Below are 19,928 nucleotides of genomic sequence, written 5' to 3' on the forward strand. Positions count from 1 at the left end.
CCTCTCAGTACCTTGGTAAGGTATCGATACCACCCAAAGCCACAATGACACTGCCAGTGGGACAGACTGTACTCACTCTACCGGTGCTGGCACATGTGTCCTTAGAGGGCGTGGACATTCAAATTGAACAAGTGGAGGGAGAGGAAGCGCCCTCAGGACTCCTGATTGCTCGAACTCTGGCCACCGTGCGGCACGGTCGAGTACCCGTGCGCTGCATTAATTTAAGTGGCACCAGTTTACAGTTGTTGCCCCGACAAGAGGTGGCGCGAGTGTGCATAATGCCAGAAGCCCTTACTAGAGCTGACGCTATAGGGCTGGCACCTGTGGAAGGAAAGCCATGGACCCTAGAGGTGTCCCTCAATAGCCAGGAGCATGGAAGAGAACCGTTGGCTGGACGCCACCTCCTGGAAGAAATGGAGGCTAACCTGACTGAGTTTTCTGCTGGACAAGTAAGGCAGATCGAACAACTTCTACAGCGATATCAGGGAGTGTTTGCACAGCATGAAGATGATTTCGGGTGCACTCAGGACATTCAGCATGAAATACCCACCGGAAATACTGCTCCCATCCGAGAGAGATATTGGCAGATCCCACCTCAAATGTACCAGGAGGTGAAAGAGCTGTTGGCCCACATGTTGCGGAACGGTGTGATCCGTGAAAGCCAGAGCCCCTGGGCGGCTCCGATCGTGCTGGTCCGAAAGAAGGATGGTACCCTGAGATTCTGCGTAGACTATCGAAAGCTGAATGCCTGTACAGTACGGGACTCCTATCCACTCCCCCGAATCGAAGAGTCTCTATCTGCACTAGGGAGCGCCAAATTCTTCTCCTCCCTCGACCTGGCCAGTGGCTATTGGCAGGTCCCAGTAGCTGAGAAGGATCGTCCGAAGACAGCTTTTGTTCTCCCTATGGGCCTGTTTGAGTGCAATCGAATGCCGTTCGGACTAACAAATGCGCCAGGAACCTTCCAACGGCTAATGGAGAGATGCTTGGGGGACCTCAACTTTGAAGCCACTTTAATATATCTGGACGATATAATTATCTATTCCGCTACGTTTGAGGATCATCTCCGCCGATTGGAACAAGTGTTAGAACGGCTACAAAGGCACGGCCTGAAAATTAAGCCTCGTAAGTGTCGTCTCTTCAAGCGAGAAATTTAATATCTGGGGCACACTGTGTCCTGTGCAGGGGTGCACCCCACTGCGCAGAAAGTAGCTGCCGTGCAGAAGTGGCCCACGCCCGCCAATCTAAGGGAACTAAGGGCGTTCCTGGGGCTTGCTGGATACTACCGCAGATTCATTAAAGACTTCGCTAAGATTGCGATCCCGCTCAATGAATTGCTGAGAGGAACGGCCGGGGCAGCCAAGCGGCAGCCCATTCAGTGAGGCCCACGACAAGAAGAGGCATTCCGAGCATTGAAAATGGCGCTAACAAATGCCCCAATTCTGGCCTACGCTGACTTTTCGCAGCCTTTCATGTTGTACACTGATGGAAGCTTGTATGGACTGGGAGCAGTGCTGGCTCAAGTACAAGGAGGGAAAGAGCGAGTGATCGCGTATGCCAGCAGGTCACTCCGAGATACGGAGAAGAATCCGGACAACTACAATTCGTTTAAGCTGAAGCTACTGGCACTGGTGTGGGCCATGACCGAGAAATTTGCTGAGTACTTGTCAGGGTCAGAAGTGCAAGTGCTGACAGATAACAACCCTTTGGCCCACTTGGAGAATGCCAAACTGGGCGCATTAAAACAGCGGTGGGGCGCAAGGATGTCCAAATTCCAGTATAAAATCGCCTATCAGTCCAAGGCCCTGAACACACATGCAGATGCCCTGTCCCGGGTCACTCAGGCGGAGCCGAAGAAGGACAGAGATGAGGAGCTCGAAGGCAACGAGATCCCGGATTTCAGCCAGTTCGCCGCTGCTGTGGTCGACGCCCAAGAGACCAGATAGGACCCGAGGCCCACTCAGATTCTGGGCCGTTCAAGAGACGAATGGATACATCTGCAGCAATCTGACCCGGAGCTAGCAAAGTTGTGAGAATGGGTCGCCCTTAATCAGAGACCCGACCAGGAAACCAGAGCCGCTTCACTTCCAACTACCCTACAAATCCTAGGCCAGTGGGAGAGGCTCCTCCTGAAGGACAGCTTGCTATGCCGAAGAATCCAGCTGCCTCGAGAGTTTGATGCTACCTGGCAAGTGGTAGTTCCAGGAGCGCTAGCAACACAGCTAGCCCAAGAAGCTCATAGAAGAGGTGCTCACTTCGGAGTAGAAAAGACCTTCCGGTGGTTGCAACGGCTGGTGTATTGGCCTCAACTGCGACAAGAAGTCGAGGGGGTCTGCCGAACATGTCGCCAGTGTGAGTTGAACAAGCCCCCTGAGCAAAGAGCTCCCATTCAGACGATCCGAACTTCTGCCCCCTTGGAAGTCTTGATGATTGACTACCTGATGGTAGGAACTTCATACAACGGTTATGGACACTGTTTAGTCATGACTGATCACTTCACCAAGTTCGCAGTAGTGACGCCCACTAAAGACCAGACAGCAGAAGCCGCAGCCAAGGCCATCTGTCAAGATTTCATCCGGATTTATGGGTGCCCGAAGCGAATACATTCTGACCAGGGAGCCTGCTTCCAAGGACGAGTGATGGATGAGCTATACCGCATCTATGGGATCGACCGTTCCCGGACAACGCCCTACCACCCGCAAGGGAACGGTGCATGCGAGCGCTTTAACCAAACCCTGTTGCATATGTTGCGAACACTGGAAGCGGACAAAAAGATGAAGTGGCCCGAATTTGTGTCCGAGCTGGTGTGGGTGTATAATAATCGAGTTCATGCAACCACCGGCTACACCCCCTACATGTTGCTGTTTGGAAGAAGTGGCCGAGAAATCACCGAACTGGAGCTAGACTCAGAAGACCCCGGCCCGGGCAGTAGCCCAAGTACCTGGATTCGAGAATACCAGCGTCGACTCCATACCGTGAGAAGACTGGTTGCTCAGAAGTTTCAGGAAGAAGAGCATGCAGTTCGGCCCCCGACCACAGGTGGATCGCTTCAGCCAGGAGAACGAGTGCTGGTGACTGCTAAACGATTTGGGAGTAAGCTGGACCATCGTTGGGAGGCAATACCATATCGGGTGGTGAGGAAGGTTCACCCAGACAACCCCGTCTACGAGGTTAGGCCCGAAGGGGATGACGCCGCGACATCCAGGGTGTTGCACCGTAATATGTTGCGACCTTGCTCCTCTGAAGCAGAAGTCTGTAACGGAGTTGGGCCCTCAGACGTGTTGGCTGAAGTGCCACATACAGGAACCTTGGGGGATGAAGAAGGATGGGCCACAATGCAGTTGGGCCCGTCAGAACCGCTGGTGCCACTCCCGAGTGGAACTCAGAATGAATCGGGAAATGATTTGCAATCCCCAGTAGTTGATTCCTCGGATCTCCCGGAGTCTCCTCCGCAAGAAGAGCCCCGCAGAACTGAGCGGGCTAATGCCGGAATTCCTCCTAACCGGTATGCTCAGGAAGAGTTTATCTGGTCTCGAATCCAACAGAAAACGCAGGAGTGTGCCCAACTCCTGTCTGAGCTTGCACTGCCTGGAAGGAGACATCAATTCTGCGAGAAGTCCACTCGTGCGAGGACTGGCGAGCAAAAAGGAGGGAGGAATGTAGAACAGGCAAGAAAGCTTGTAAAAGGACTTCAACATGACGTTTCAAGGATGGAGCGAGACTGCCATCTACTGGCCAGATACAGTCAAGCGGAACCAAAATATGCAAGGGAAGTTGCAGGGAGGGCAGGTTCAGACGCTGGACCCAATCAGGTGACTTCCAGGAAGGAGTTCCAGGAGATAAGAGGCCAGCGCGCCAAACCTGAGGGGTCTTTGGCGCCAAGCAGCAGAAAGGAGCAGACGTGCTACCTGCGTCCTGAGAAACCCCACATGACAGGCCAAATCCAGAGGCCTGAGAGGTGCTCCAGCCGGGCACCGGTAAAAGAGCTCCGGATCCCTCACAGTTGTGACCCGAGTGCTGTGCCTGCTGAGGCGACTAGGAACCTGATCGCAGTGCTGAGTGAGTTCGCGGAACCCGACGTCGCCCGCCGACAGACGAGGCCTGGACCCCCCTATCCAAGGCTCAAGAGACTGCCTCCAACGGCCAAGCAGAGAGGAGTTGAGAGACGGTTGCCCCAGGAAAGTCACGCCAGCGGAATCAGAGACGCTGCATACGTGAGCAGGGCCGTAACTTCCACTGTTCACCCACGGTACCGGGGACAATTGGATTAATGTACTCAGGTTGGGAGGGGAACGGTTGGGGCTAAAGTAGCACAACGTGATCTAATTGAATTTGTCCAGAAGAGACTCACGGCCTAGCGGGAATAACCGGTGACCCCCGCTAGGGCCAAATGCACAGTTAAAGAACTTGCGTGGTGTCTCCCATGATTGAGGGCATCATCTTACTTTAAGAGACTGCGCCTTACTTTAAGAGACTGCGCCTTACTTTGAGAAATTTCGTATTTTGCTGATATTTCAAACCACTGTTCATTACCCTTGTTGCTAATCCCTTGTTTCAGAATACCTGTTGTATAAAACTGTTTATAATCATCTCTGACTGTTCTCGCCTTGTGTCTCTGTGCGTTGCATTCCGGCACCTGCATTACATACACAGCATTCTTTATCCTGCATGGAGATAGAGGGAGGGGAGGGTTTGATGAGGGCGATGATTCCTTCCAGTCCTGATCTTCCTGGCCGACTATACTCCACAATGTTAGGTCAAGGAGTCTATCTGACCTGTGTTTAGCTTCCCTCCTGACCTGAATTCTGTTCCCTTGCCTTCTGTGAGATACAGATCATAAGCCACCTTTCTCTTCGGCTCCATCTAGACAGGAAACGACTTCCCCACAATCCCCCTGGGGCTCTGCTAAAACACTTCCCTTCTCCTGTGACTGTGTTAACCCCTCTAGTTGCTGGATGCTTCTGGAGCGCAACACTCCCAGTCTCCTGTGCTTGTGTTACTTCTAATAGTTGCTGAATGGTTTTAAAGAAACAGCACTACTTGTGCTTGTCACACTCTGCAACAGCACTTCTTCTGCATGTCACACACACTCCCTCCTTCGCCTGCTGTACTCGCACTAGGTGTTGGAGTCAGACTGACACCTGTGCTGGAGAGGTGTTACTGTCAGTGGCACCTCTCCTGCACAGGTGTCAGTCTGACTCCAACACCTAGAGCCAGCACAGCAGGAGAAGGAGGGAGTGTGCTGCTATGGATGGGGATTAGCCAAGCAATGCATCACTGTGCTAGTCTAGGAGGGGGAGGAGCTTTGCATCTCTTATCAGTGCTGGCCCAGCAGTGAGGCCCATCAGGGGATTCCCCGATTTCCCGGCAGGCCAGTCCGAGCCTTATAATAATAATAATAGACAAGTCTTGGTGATACAGATGATCGAGTTGATTTTGTACAAATTGAGTTTGGCACAAATTATTCTAAATTTGTCAAAGTTTTCGAATCTGAATAATTCTCAATAATCAGTGCAGTCTCACCCAGAGGTATTGCATGAAGCACAAAACTTAACCCTTCCCCTACTGCTGCTTCTTTTTGGGGTGCAGTAAGTTCTCACCCAGCAGCTGGCCAGCTAGATGAGTACAATTATGCCACGGCCCCACTATCAGTTGTAACGCAGCTTCCTATGCAGAGCGCAGCATTGAAGATGAGTTTGCCATGGACTGCTGCACTCTTCATAGGCAGCGACTGAGATGATGCAGTTCTTAATATGATACCATTAGCTTTGTCGTCTCTGTCAATGCCTATACAGAGCACAGCAGCTGAAATCAAATTGATCTTCACTGCTGCACTCTGCATAGGCAGCAACTGAGGTGACAAAGGCCGCATTGTGCTCTCCCGCAGCGCTCCGCCCCTCCTCTCACTGCTGAGGAACTGGTCACAAATATAATATAGGGCATTGTGTAAAACAAACCCGCTAACATTATAATCTTTTTATTTATATAGCGCCAACATATTCTGCGGCGCTTTACAATTCAGACAATATACTGACATTATGGGCACTGTCCCCATTGGGGCTCACAATCTACATTCCCTATGGAGTGTGGGAGGAAACTGGAGAACCCGGAGGAAACCCACACAACCACGGGGATAACACACAAACTCCTTGCAGATGTTGTCCTTGGTGGGATTTGAACCCAGGACCCCAGTGCTGCAAGACTGCAGTGCTAACCACTGAGCCATCGTACAGTGCTAACCACTGAGCCATCGTACAGTGCTAACCACTGAGCCACCGTGCAGTGCTAACCACTGAGCCACCGTGCTGCCCTATGATAAACATTTAAACTTTTAGATATTTTTCGAACCTTTACATGGATTAGGACAAAGCTCAGGACTGGGGTAATAAAATAGTTACAATAAGTTAAAAAAGACATAAGAACGTATAACTTTTTATTTTGATGTCAAAATTCAGCAAACAGCAGAAAATAAATAGAGGGTCAAAGAGCAAACTGGGGGATAAGGGCTGCAATGCTGGAAGGGTGGAGGGGACTCGTGGGTGCTAACGGTGCACGGGATAGGGGGCGCAAAACACTTGCCCCAGGCGCTGGCAACCCACGCCACTCCACGCCACTCCACGCCACTCCACGCCACTCCACGCCACTCCACGTCACTCCACGTCACTCCACGTCACTCCACGTCACTGCGCTCAGAAGTTCCTCATTTCAAAATGTTTGGTAAAAGAAACAATGAACAAGATGATGTAAAAGGAAAGACCCCGCGCCAGGTCATCAGCAGCGGCCACAATCCTCACCGGCGGTCCGGACAGTTGTCATTAATAAAAATGTTATATTTTTAATTTTGAAACTCAATAAAACTCTGTCACTGCTGTGTGTTATTGAACAGGCTTTTCCCTCTGGCTACGATCCGTCTACCCATTGCCATACAGTGGGGGAAATAAGTATTTGATCCCTTGTTGTTTTTGTAAGTTTGCCCACTGACAAAGACATGAACAGTCTATAATTTTAAGGGTAGGTTAATTTTAACATTGAGAGATAGAATATCCCAAAAAAATCAAAAAAATCACATTATATAAATTAGATCATTTTTTTTGCATTTTGCAGTGAGAAATAAGTATTTGATCCCCTACAAACCATTATGAGTTCTGGCTCCTACAGACCAGTTAGACGCTCCTAATCAACTCGTTACCTGCATCAAAGACAGCTGTCTGACATAGTCACCTGTATAAAAGACTCCTGTCAACAGACTCAATTAATCAGTCAGACTCTGACCTCTACAACATGGGCAAGACCAAAGAGCTTTCTAAGGATGTCAGGGACAAGATCATAGACCTGCACAATGCTGGAATGGGCTACAAAACCATAAGTAAGACGCTGAGGTGAGAAGGAGACAACTGTTGGTGCAATAGTAAGAAAATAGGAGAAATACAAAATGACTGTCAATCGACATCGATCTGGGGCACCATGCAAAATCTCACCTCGTGGGGTATCCTTGATCATGAGGAAGGTGAGCCTAAAACTACACGGGGGGGACTTGTTAATGATCTCCAGGCAGCTGGGACCACAGTCACCAAGAAAACCATTGGTAACACATTACGCCTTAAAGGTTTAAAATCCTGCAGTGCCCGCAAGGTCCCCCTGCTCAAGAAGGCACATGTGCAGGCCCGTCTGAAGTTTGCCAATGAACACCTGGATGATTCTGTGAGTTAGTGGAACAAGGTGCTGTGATCAGATGAGACAAAAATTGAACTCTTTGGCATTAACTCATCTCGCCGTGTTTAGAGGAAGAAGAAGGATGAGAACAACCCTAAGAACATCATCCCAACCATGAAGCATGGTGGGGGAAATATTATATGTTGGGGGTGCTTTTCTGAAAAGAAGACATGACGACTGCACCGTACTGAAGGGAAGATGGATGGGGTCATGTATCGCGAGATTTTGGCCAACAACCTCCTTCCCTCAGTAAGAGCATTGAAGATGGGTCGTGGCTGTGTCTTACAGGAAGACAATGACCCAAAACACACAGCCAGGACAACTAAGGAGTGGCTCAAAAATAAGCACATTAAGGTCATCGAGTGGCTTAGCCAGTCTCCGGACCTTAATCTCATAGAAAACTTATGGAGGGAGTTGAAGCTCCGAGTTGCCAAGTGACAGCCTCAAAATCTGAATGATTTAGAGATGATCTGTAAAGAGGAGTGGACCAAAACTCCTCCTGACATGTGCGCAACCCTCATCATCAACTACAAACAGTGTCTGACTGCTGTGCTTGCCAACAAGCGTTTTGCCACCAACTATTAAGTGTTATTTGCCAGAGGGATCAAATACTTATTTCTCACTGCAAAATTCAAAAAAAATTATCTAATTCATACAATGTGATTTTCTTCCTTTTTTTATTGGATATTCTATCTCTCAATGTTAAAAATTAACCTACCCTTAAAATTTTAGACTGTTCATGTCTTTGTCAGTGGGCAAACTTACAAAAACAGCAAGGGATTAAATCCGTATTTCCCCCACTGTATATGCTGAGGTCACTAAGGTTGTATTTCTAATAAAAAGCTTGAAAGAGTTTGGAATCAGTCCTAGGAGACCTCAGAGTGTTACACACGCCTTTTCCGGACAGTTGGATTCTTTGCAGCACACTTTTCGCGTCGGATCTATTTGAATTTTTCAGCCGACTTGAAGATGAAACAAATTTTGGGAATTTCTCTCATCTCTTGTTGGTGTCTGCTGGTTCTCTTGCGCAGAACAAAGACTCAGTGGTTGACTTCCTCCTTTGCCCATCACTTGTGTCTTCTCACCCACATCTAGGTAAGTGTAGCACCCCGAGGACTCGGCTGCTACAGGAGTATTGCACCTCAAACCAGAGGTGTGGTATTCCACTCCCGGGTAAGGATGGAGTGTGGGACAGAGCTCAGATAGCTGCATGCACTACACTCACCCCATTTCCGGGGGACAGAACAACGGTACTCCCACCATATAGATGTGCAGGTACGACAGCGTCTGTCCCTGGCTGGAGTGGGGGGGGGGGGGGACATCCCAGTAGTGTAGGAGCAGATAGGGGAGGGACTCTGGGCATAGGTAGGAGCCCATTGGGTGCTAGTCACCTGGGCTCGGGTGTCAGAGGGAGTATATAAGGTGGGCACCATCTTAAGACAGAGGTCTGTTCAGCCTGGAGGAGTGGAGAGGGGAGCTCAGCCAGAGAGGGCTGAGGGGGAGCTGTGGCTCCGTCTGGGCCCAGCTCCAGAGCCAGGCCTGAAGCAAAGAGAGGGAAGGAAGAAGAGGAACACTAGGAAAGGCCCAGAGACGCAAGCAGAAGGAACCCTGAGATCCCATGAGTGAACTAAAACGGGTGAAGGGTTGGCAGAGAAGGGTACCGGATCCCAAACTGGTGGAGGTCAATCATCCTTAGCCAGGAACCGGAGGTCGTGGTCAAGCTTTGGCGTGACCCCTCGCCACATCCACCAGGAAGGCACGCCACATAGGGTCAGGAAAGCCGGAGAGAGGTTTTGCCCCATAAGGCCCGAGGAAGCCGGACATAGGTGGGTCCCTGGTGAGGACGGCCAGTAGGAAGGAAGAGAGGGGAGCTCTGGACCACGCTCTGGAATCGCCTGGGAGTTGGCCGAGTCCCTGACCTGGTGGACGCAGCACGGCTCGGGTGGTCCTACTGTGCACAAGGATCTGAGTAAAGTGTGAGTAAAGCTTTTGAAACTGCACTTCCCGCCTCTGTGTTCCTGCCGTCACACCTGCACCCTCAGCACTGGGACACCCGCACCATCACTCCCATCATCATCTCTAACAGATCTGCCCTGAGGCCATACTCCTCCCGTGGGGAGTCATCTCATTCTCAGCTGCACAAACAACACCGGCCTCAGCGGACTGCCGTGCAGCGGCGGTTCCGTGACCGCAATCCACGGGTGGCGTAGTCGAACATTCTAACATCTACTGCTAAATACTGCCATTTAGTTTGACACCCTGGGCACGGACCGGGTCACCGCCACGAGGACTACTACCCCCACCAGATCCGGCTCCGGGTATTCCCCGCGTGCGCAACGCTGCACCACAGCACAGGCCCAGGGGGCGCGTCATAAGATTTGGTAATTGTTCCTCACCTTTGTTTTTGCAGGTCCAGGGCCCTGAGCAGGATCCTACTGCCCACATCTTATAGGCCCTTTATAAGCCGGGGCTCACAATGTCTCCACAGACCCTCCTATGTGGTCTATCTACAAGTGCCCTGGTACAATGCATGGACATATCGTGACTATACTAATACTAATAATGTCTTCTCTACTTCCTATGCAGCAAAATAACCTGTTAAAAATGTAACAGGATTAGATAATAAACTATCACAATTCTTTCCTGTGACCATTTACAGTATAACGGAAGCTCCGATGGTCCTACCTGTCATTGTTTGTACGCACTCAGCGATGGGAGCTATGATGCCGATAATTTGGCAATGGACCGCCGCTACCAGGGGTAAAAAGGTTAAAAATAAAAAAAGGTGACGAACGGTGCTACTGATTTAAGAAGATACGCAGAAATGGAAGTAACAGATTTATTCAGGATAAAATAAGCGACTCATTTCGGCACTGGACCAGCACCTTCCTCAGGCCAATATTACAATAAGAAATACGATAAGACAAGAAAAGGAAAAAATGACCTTTTCTTGACCTCTAAAAAACCATAGGTTGGATTACAACCCGGGATTCTACCGTAAGAAGGTCGTGATGCCGCCTCAGCGCCACTAAACCCCAATCTGATAATATAACAGATGGTCAATTTTTTGCTTACATGGATAGATGACTCTCTTGACGGCATCTTTCAAGTCTTTGTTTCTGATACTGTAGATCAGGGGATTAAGTAAAGGGTTAATGAGGGCATATGTCACAGAAACCACCTTGTTAAGAGTAAAGAGATTACTGGTGGTCGGCACAAAATAGATAAAGATAATGGACCCATAGAAGATAAACACCACCGTCAGATGAGAGGTGCAGGTGGAGAAGGCTTTAAGCTTTCCGTGACTGCTCCGGATCCTGAGAACGGTGCGTAAGATGCGAAAGTAGGGGACAAATGTGACGGAAAAAGCCCCAATTCCGAAGCTTCCTCCTACCAATAATAAGACCAAGATGTTTAGGAAAATATCAGTACAAGAGATCTGGAACAGATGAGGAAGGTCACAGAAGAAGTTATGGATGGTGTTTGGACCACAGAAGGTCAACCTGAGTGTGAATAAAGTGTGGACCAAGGAGTAGAGGAACCCAAGCACCCAAACTCCAGAGGCCATGTAGGTACAAGCCGTCCAGGACATGATCTGCGTGTAGTGTAGGGGGTGGCAGATGGCAATGTATCTGTCATAGGACATAGCAGAGAGCAAGATGACCCCCCCACTGGCCAAGTAGATGAAGAAGAAGACTTGGGTACTGCAGGCTGGAAAAGATATTGAGTGGTTCTCTGTGACCATGTCAAGGAGCATTTTAGGAGCCGTGACCGAAGAGTAGGAGACGTCTATGAAGGCCAAATTTCCGAGAAAGAAGTACATTGGAGTGTGAAGCTGGGAGTCGGTGAAGACAAAAATGATGATCAGAAAGTTTGTAATGACAGTCAAGATATAGATGAAGAAGAAGACAACGAAGAGAAGATGTAAGTTGTGCGGATGATCTGAGAGGCCGATGAGGAGAAACGCAGAGATCTTGGTTAAATTCTTCATCGCTTTGATCAAAGTCCTTGCGGTATTTAGAAACCTGAATGGTGTGGGTCAAAGAGACATTGGGTAATTAGAAAAAACTCGAGGACACAAGAGGTCGGCACAGACGTCACCTGAAAGGTTCATATTGTTCAAGTGGAGTCATTGTTGCCTGAAAGATATAGAGAAATATTTACCTTCCCAAGAGATGTCAGGCTTGGATTATTCCAACAGATCCTCAGAGCAGTAATTATATTTTGCAGTTTTGTGTTTGTCGCTTGAGATTATTAATTATTTTCCAAGCAGTTTTAAAGTATTATTTTTAAAAAAAACTCACGGCTCATTCATATTGACATGGATTTTGGTGCAAGGGCAAATCCTTCCGTGGTTTTCCTGTACACCAATAGTAAATTTAGATTCAAAAAGTGATCTTATTGACAAAAATGTAGATACTTTACTAAGTGTCAGGAACTGAAAATACACAAGACGGAGTCTGACGGGAATTTGAGAGAGTAACAAGGCGAGTGTCTAAGGCCACGCCCCACTAGGATGATATTCTGAGACATAAAACTACACAAAGCAAATGGGAGACATTTATTAATATCCTGAATAGGACCTGTGCACAATATATACCCTATGGGAATAAACATGCTAGAAATAGGAGGAAACCACTATGGCTAAATAGAGCTGTAAGGGGCGCAATAAGTGACAAAAAGAAAGCATTTAGAGAACTAAAGCAAGTAGGTAGTGATGAGGCATTAAATAAATACAGAAAATGAAATAAATTCTGTAAAAACCAAATCAAGGCAGCAAAGATTGAGACAGAGAGAATCATTGCCAGAGAAAGTAAAAATAACCCCAAAATATTCTTTAACTCCACAAATAGTAAGAAACTAAAAAATGATAGTGTAGGCCCCCTTAAAAATAGTCTGGATGAAATGGTGGATGAGGATGAGGAAAAAGCCAATATGCTAAATTATTTTTTTTCAACAGTATTTACACAAGAAAATCGCATGACAGAAAACATGATCAGTGATGACAAAAATTCTCCATTAAATGTCACTTGCTTAACCCAGCAGGAAGTACGGTGGCATCTAAAAATCGCTGCAGCTCTGTGAATACAATACAAGTGTGAGAAGCTGTGCAGCAAGAGTGTGGCTGTACAGTGACCAGCAGAGCAGTCTCGGTGACCGGCTGTGCAAGGAGCGACGATATAAGCATCCGGAGCAGTGAGTCCTACCCCGGCAAGGGTGAACTAGGGGGGGGGGGGGAGATGCCCAACTTAGGCGAAGCTCCAACAGCAGGTGCTGCCGCAGCCCCCATGTTGCCACTGTCTATGCCATACATCCCAGGAGCGGCCTGGTTACCACAATACTCAGGGGAGTCGCATACCCTTAGAGATTTCAAAGAGAGACTGCGCAGCCTGTTTGACGTTTACCCCTTGGCCGTAGGGCAGAAGGTCAGCATTCTAATCGGTCAGCATTCTAATCGGTCAGCATTCTAATCGGTCAGGTAACTGGTGCCGCGCAGAGGGAAGTCAGGTCCTGGCCGGACACTGATAAACGGACAGTCAAGCACATCTTAACAAAGCTGCAAGACACTTTTGATACCCGCACCGCGGCAGAAATAAAAATGCGGTTGTTTAGCTGCAAACAAAGGGTGCAGGACAGTGTGAGAGACTATGCCCTCAACCTCCAGGAGGCGCTGCGAGCTATTAAGCAGATTGATCCTGACAGCGTGCAGGAAGAGGACAAGCTATTAACAGAGCAATTTATAGAAGGACTGCTGTCTACCATGCATAAGACCCAATTGCGTATAATGTCCTTACAAAACCCTGACATGAAATTTGCTCAATTTAAGGACAGGGCAATCCGTGTGCTACGAGAGACGACCCCTAGCGACACCGCGCCCACTAAATGCCCAGCAATACTCTACCACCAGGAGGCAGTGTCTTTGCCCCAGGAACCTGTTGAGGCTGATGCCCTGACACTGAGTAACGAACCCTCTGCAGACTTACGTCTACAGGTACAAGAGCTAACCAGAAGTATGGCTGCATTGGCAAAAACAGTTCAGTCTCTGAAAGTGTCTTCCCCTACAGAGAAGATCCAGCTGGCCTCGAGTCCGAATGACGACAGAAGAGGATCCCATCCACCCGCACCAAAGGAAGAGGCACCGACTGCTACGACCCGACCGGGCGGCCCATCTGCTGACGCTGCGTCAAGGTGGGTCACATCGTAAGGTGGTGTCCGTTAAACGAACGACCCCTGGGGCAAAGGACGAACCCCCAGGAGTAAAGCAACCTGGTCCACACAACTGGAGGGACAAGTACATAGAGGGACGGCCGATCCTTCCCGTCGTGATTGATGGCATTCCATTGAACGCTCTCGTGGACACTGGTTCCCAAGTGACCACGATGTCTCATATCCTTTACAAACGCTATTGGGCTGACACTGACCTTACCCATCGCCCTGATGATGACTTGACTATAGTAGCAAGAAACGGTCAGCCCTTGCCTAAGGTGGGGTATAAAGAGGTGGGGAGAGTGGAATTTAAATCGCAGGGTTTGATAATTGTGGACATTGATAAACGTGAATGCCATCCCATGATCACCCTAGGTACAAACATTATTGAAAACTGGAGAGATAATTGTGTTGCTACAGCAGGTAGTTGAAACTGCCAAAGCAGGACAACAACGAGCCCAGCACAAAGAGATTAGAGCACTCATGCAAAGACAACAGGTAGAGTTGTCAGGTGGAGAGATTGGCAGAGTAAGGGTGAGTGACCCGTACCCCATTGTGCTACCCCCCAAGAATGAAATGATGATATGGTGTAGTGCAGCCATGGGCATCAGAGGCCAAGACTACCAGGCCTTGGTAGAGCCCGTTTACTCTGACAGCAGACCCACTATCCTGACAGCCCGAGAGGTGGTGGATGTCAGAAAGGGGAGGGTACCCATACGAGTTTTAAATTGTGGGGAAAAAGAGGCCAGCTTACCCAGGTACGCTACAGTAGCCAAGCTCTTTACTGTTAGTAATAACGCAATCCAGGCAGTAGAACCCTTGGACCCGTCTGAAACTACGAAGGACAACGGCTCTTTGGGACAGTTGGAGGACTGGTGTCAGAAACTGCGCATTGGTACTGATTCCACCCCTTCACATCAGAAAGATGGGGTCCACCGGGTAGTCCAGGAATACGAAAGGGTATTCAGTAAGAACCCCCTGGATTCTGGGCAAGTAAAAGGGATCCAGCACCATATCCCTACGGGAGACCACCCCCCTATTAAAGAGAGATACCGTCCTGTCCCTCCGGCTCACTATCAATGTGCCAAGAGCATGTTGCGAGAAATGAAAGAGGCAGGAATAATAAGGGATAGTTGTAGCCCCTGGGCAGCCCCCTTGGTACTAGTCAAAAAGAAGGATGGTATCAGGCGTATATGCGTCGACTATAGGCAGATCAATCAATCACCCATAAAGACGCCTATCCCTTGCTGCGTATCGAGGAGTCGCTAGCTGCCCTGAAATCAGCTAAATGCTTCTCAATACTGGATCTCACCAGTGGGTACTGTCAGGTTCCCATTGCAGAGGCAGACAAAGAGAAGACCGCATTCACTACACCAATGTGTAACATCCCTGGCGGCGTGCTTGCATGGTGCACCACCTCCCACCATGCAAGACCGCAATCTTACCTGTCAGTCCATGCTGCACTCTTTGCTCCAGTACCTGCTCTGTCCATGTCTCTTGTCTGATTGCTTAGGGCGTCGGCGTGGCCTTCTGCTTGTTTCTTATAGCTACTGTGTGCACAGTCCTAATGCGTCCCCAGCCTATTGCTGTGAGTCACTGGATACTTAAACCCCCTCCACCCAGTAGAAGGTGCCTGAGCAACACTTTCACTCAGTTTGCCTTTGGAACTGAGTTGCCAGGTCCTGTCCTGTATCTAGTCTGTTCTGCCACCCTGGGGGCTGAGTACCCAGGGCCGCTACCTGTATCTCTGACTTCTAGTCTGTTTCCACCACCCTGGGGGCTGAGTTCCCAGGCTCGTTCCTGTATCTTGTTCCCGGTTCAGTTCCTGTCTGAACTTGTTTCTCTCTATGTCCGTACCTTCCCTTTTCCTGCAGTGTCTGAACCTGCACCTAACTCCAACTCGTTGTCTCTGTACTTCTGTTTGTGAGTTTTGTGTCCACTCGCTACTTCATTGTAAGTACCTTGTGTGTATCTGGTTCTGATTGTCCCCTTTCCCTGTCTCCGTATGTACCTCCTGTGTTCTAACCATCTTCCTGTATTTTCCAATCTGTTCCATGTGAACAGAGCCCTGTCCTGTCTGCCTTCACCTTCTGATCTGTTCTGCTCTGCTTGTTCACCGCTTCGGCGGTTCCGCTCTGCTCCGCTTGTTTACCGCACCTGCGGTTCTGTTCTGCTCTGCTTGTTCACCGCTCCTGCGGTTCCGCTCTGCTCCGCTTGTTTACCGCACCTGCGGTTTTGCTCCGCTCTGTTTGCTCACCGCACCTGTGGTTTTGCTCCGCTCTGCTTGTTCACCGCACCTGCGGTTTTGCTCCACTCTGCTTGTTCACCGCACCTGCGGTTTTTCTCCGCTCTGCTTGTTCACCGCACCTGCGGTTTTGCTCCGCCCTGCTTGTTCACCGCACCTGTGGTTTTGCTCCGCTCTGCTTGTTCACCGCTCCTGCGGTTTTGCTCTGCTCTGCTTGTTCACCGCACCTGCGGTTTTGCTCCGCTCTGCTTGTTCACCGCACCTGCGGTTTTGCTCCGCTCTGCTTGTTCACTGCACCTTCGGTTTTGCTCCGCTCTGCTTGCTCACCGCACCTGCGGTTTTGCTCCGCTCTGCTTGCTCACCGCACCTGCGGTTTTGATCCGCTCTGCTTGTTCACCGCACCTGCGGTTTTGCTCCGCTCTGCTTGTTCACCGCTCTTGCGGTTTTGCTCTGCTAGTCCACTGCACCTGCGGCTCTGTTCCTGTATCCCAGTCTGTACTGGTCCCTATCCAGCCTGCATTCATACCTGCCAGTATCTGCCTGTCTGCATTCCAGCCGTGCCTGTCAGCACCCGCCTGTCTGCATACCAGCCGTGCCTGCCAGTACCCACCTGCCTTCATACCAGCCGTGCCTGCTATGTACCCACCTGCGGTCATACCAGCCGTGCCTGCCAGTACCCACCTGTCTGCATACCAGCCATGCCTGCCAGTACCCACCTGTCTGTATGCCAGCCTAACCTGCCTGTTCCTGCATTCCCCGGTGTGGGTCAACAGCTGTGAGAGGGGTCTGACCTGGAGTAGCACCTGGTCCCTCTGCTCGGTTCCTCCCTGGTTCACGGAGTCGACTGAGCCGCCGTGCGACCTTGGTCGGATCGGGTTGATACTTATTTACGCCCCTCCAAGCACTCCTTGGTTCGTGGTACAGTGGGATCACTAATCACGCTCACGCCAGTTAGTCCGGGCGCGAGCGTAACACAATGGGCTTATGTGAGTTCAACTGTATGCCATTCGGGCTATGCAACGCCCCTGGAATGTTCCAGAGATTAATGGAGTGTTGCCTTGGGCATAATAACTTCGAAACGCTACTGTTATACCTGGACAATGTCATTGTCTATTCCAGAACCTACGAAGACCATTTGAAACACCTAGCTGAGGTTTTCGAAGCCTTATTCAACTTTGGTCTCAAGGTGAAGCCGTCCAAATGTCATCTCCTGAAACCCAAGGTACAATACCTAGGCCATGTTGTGAGCGCAGAAGGCGTGTCACCAGACCCGGATAAGGTCACCGTCATCAAGGACTGGCAGAAGCCAACTACCATTCGTGAGGTACGACAATTTCTAGGATTGGTTGGCTATTACCGACAATTCATCAAGGGCTTTACCAAGATAGCAGCTCCCCTTCAGGACCTCTTTGTGGGCCACTTCAAAAAGGCGAAGACCAAGAGCTCTCCGATTGAGTGGGATGCCAGGGTGGAAGAATCCTTCAACCGCTTGAAGCTAGCTCTCACGGGAGACAAAATCCTGGCTTACCTCGACTATGGTCAGCCGTTTATCCTGTACACAGATGCCAGCAACGTTGGGTTAGTAGCCGAGTTGTCTCAAATGCAGAAAGGCAAAGAGAGGGTCTTCGCCTATGCCAGTAGGAAGCTTTGCCCTACCGAAAGGAACCCCACCGACTACAGCTCCTTCAAGCTGGAGTTCCTGGCCATAGTCTAGGCAGTGACTGAGAGGTTCAAACACTACCTCACATCCTCCAGATTTACAGTCTTCACCGATAACAACCCGCTGACACACCTGGAGACTGCGAAGCTTGGTGCCCTAGAACAACGATGGATGGCTCGGCTGTCTAACTACAAGTTTGTGATCAAATATCAAGCAGGAAACAAGAACGCCAATGACAATGCTTTGTCCCGCATGCCGAACTTACCAGACTCAGGAGAAGATTTGGAAGACCTCGAAGAAATTGAGATGCCGGCCTTCCACCGCCAGGGTGCTTCCCAATGCTCCCATTGTGTGAAAAACAAGCAGTCGGCTGTTCAAGAAGTCACTTTCAACCCATTGCCCCACCATGGATGGGCAGAAGCGCAGGACAGTGACCCGGCCGTCCACATGGTGAAAGAACCGCTGAGCCAAGCCAATTCGTCCCAAGGCCCGGATGCACCCCCAGAAGCCTTGCAGCTGTGGAAGGAGAGAGCCAAGTTGTTGTTTTATGAAGGTAAATTGTGCAGAAGAACCATCAACTCCCGCACGCACGAGCTGGTATGGCAGATAGTGGCTCCAATGAAGGATGCGCTAATGGTCCTGGAAGCTTACCACGACGGGGCAGGACACTTCAGGTGGAAGAAGTTTGAGGTCCTGATCTGTGAGCGTTTCTTCTAGATGAACATGAGAAGTTCCATCGAGAGGTGGTGTCGAGAGTGTGGCCCATGCAATCTAAGACGAAGAGATCGTGGTAGCCAGAGAGCCCCCTTACAACCCATCATCACAAGACAATCACTTGAAATCGTGGCCCTGGACCATGTGAAGGCGTCCCTGAGTCGGTCGGGATACACCTACGCCTTAACGATTGTGGACCTCTACTCCCGTTTCCTAGTGGTTGTACCAGTCAAGGACCAGACGGCGAGGACAGCTGCTAAAGCCTTTCAAGAGCACTACTGTCGACCTCATGGCTATCCTGAGCAAGTCCTAACAGACCAAGGTTTAGCTTTTGAAGCGGAGATATTTAGAGAATTCTGCAACCTGTACGGCAGTAAGAAAATTCGGACAACACCCTATCACCCGCAAACCAACGGTCTGTGCGAAAAGATGAACGAGGTGGTGATTGACTTGTTAAAACTGTACCTCTGGAAGAGTGCAACCGGTGGCCCGAGAAGTTACCAGACTTGGTGGACCTGTACAATCACATTCTGGTGAATTCGACCAACTGTACCCCAGCCTACCTGATGCGGGCAAGACCAAGTAAACTTCCCATCGATCTGGACATGGGTGTCCTAACACCAGCAGCAGTACAGCCAGACACAGACTGGGACACTGAAAGACAGCTACAGTACCGTAAAGTACAACAGTGCATGGAATAGAGTCTATTGCGAGCCAGACAGAAACAAGAGAAAGATTACAATCAGCAAGCCCCTGCTGCTCCCTTGTCACCAGGAGAACAGGTGCTGAAAAGAAAGCGGAGAACTCATAAGCTGGAAGACCAGTGGGAGGCTGAGCAGTATACCATCTTGCCCTCTCACTTTGACAACAGTAAGGTTTGCCTCATTACTAAAGATGGACGGAGAACTTCTGCGACTGTATCTAGAAACCACCTGAAGGTGTGCCCAGATCAACTGCGTGAAAGAGGTAGAGGTCAAGACAATCCTCAACAGATAGAATCCGCACCATATTAGGAGAATTTCCTCAGTCTTGGACTCAGGTAAACCAGGCAGTGGTGGTACCAGTTTTGACATTTCCACCGATGACTACACGAGAAACAGCAGAGACCTTGGGTCCTCGTGAAGACCAGTTGGCCCCAGAAACAGATGCCTCATCAACAGCGAACCAGGAGAATCTACCCCCTGCTAGCGGTGAATCTGTCGTGCCCATGGTGAGTCAAAGAGGTCGTAGAAGACTACCAAGCCTACCTGTGCTACGTCATGCTAACCGTAGTGTAGTCCACAGTGAGCCTACCACCCCTGCAGTAGACACCTCAGAGTAAGAAAGGTCAACAGAAACACCAGTGTTACGTAGATCGCAGCGTAGTACACTAGGTCAGTCCCCAGTTCA

The 19,928-nt window shown here is 49.8% G+C and overlaps 1 pseudogene; it reads left to right on the forward strand.

Annotated features, from left to right (window-relative positions):
* Positions 1–413: 413 nt before the first annotated feature.
* LOC141206888 (uncharacterized) lies at positions 414–19,552 on the forward strand (annotated as a pseudogene).
* The last annotated feature ends 376 nt before the right edge of the window (positions 19,553–19,928 follow it).

The sequence above is a fragment of the Phyllobates terribilis genome, unplaced genomic scaffold (assembly GCF_046119375.1).
Source record: "Phyllobates terribilis strain yellow unplaced genomic scaffold, ASM4611937v1 Scaffold_143__1_contigs__length_4665640, whole genome shotgun sequence".
In the NCBI taxonomy this organism is placed as follows: Eukaryota; Metazoa; Chordata; class Amphibia; order Anura; family Dendrobatidae; genus Phyllobates; species Phyllobates terribilis.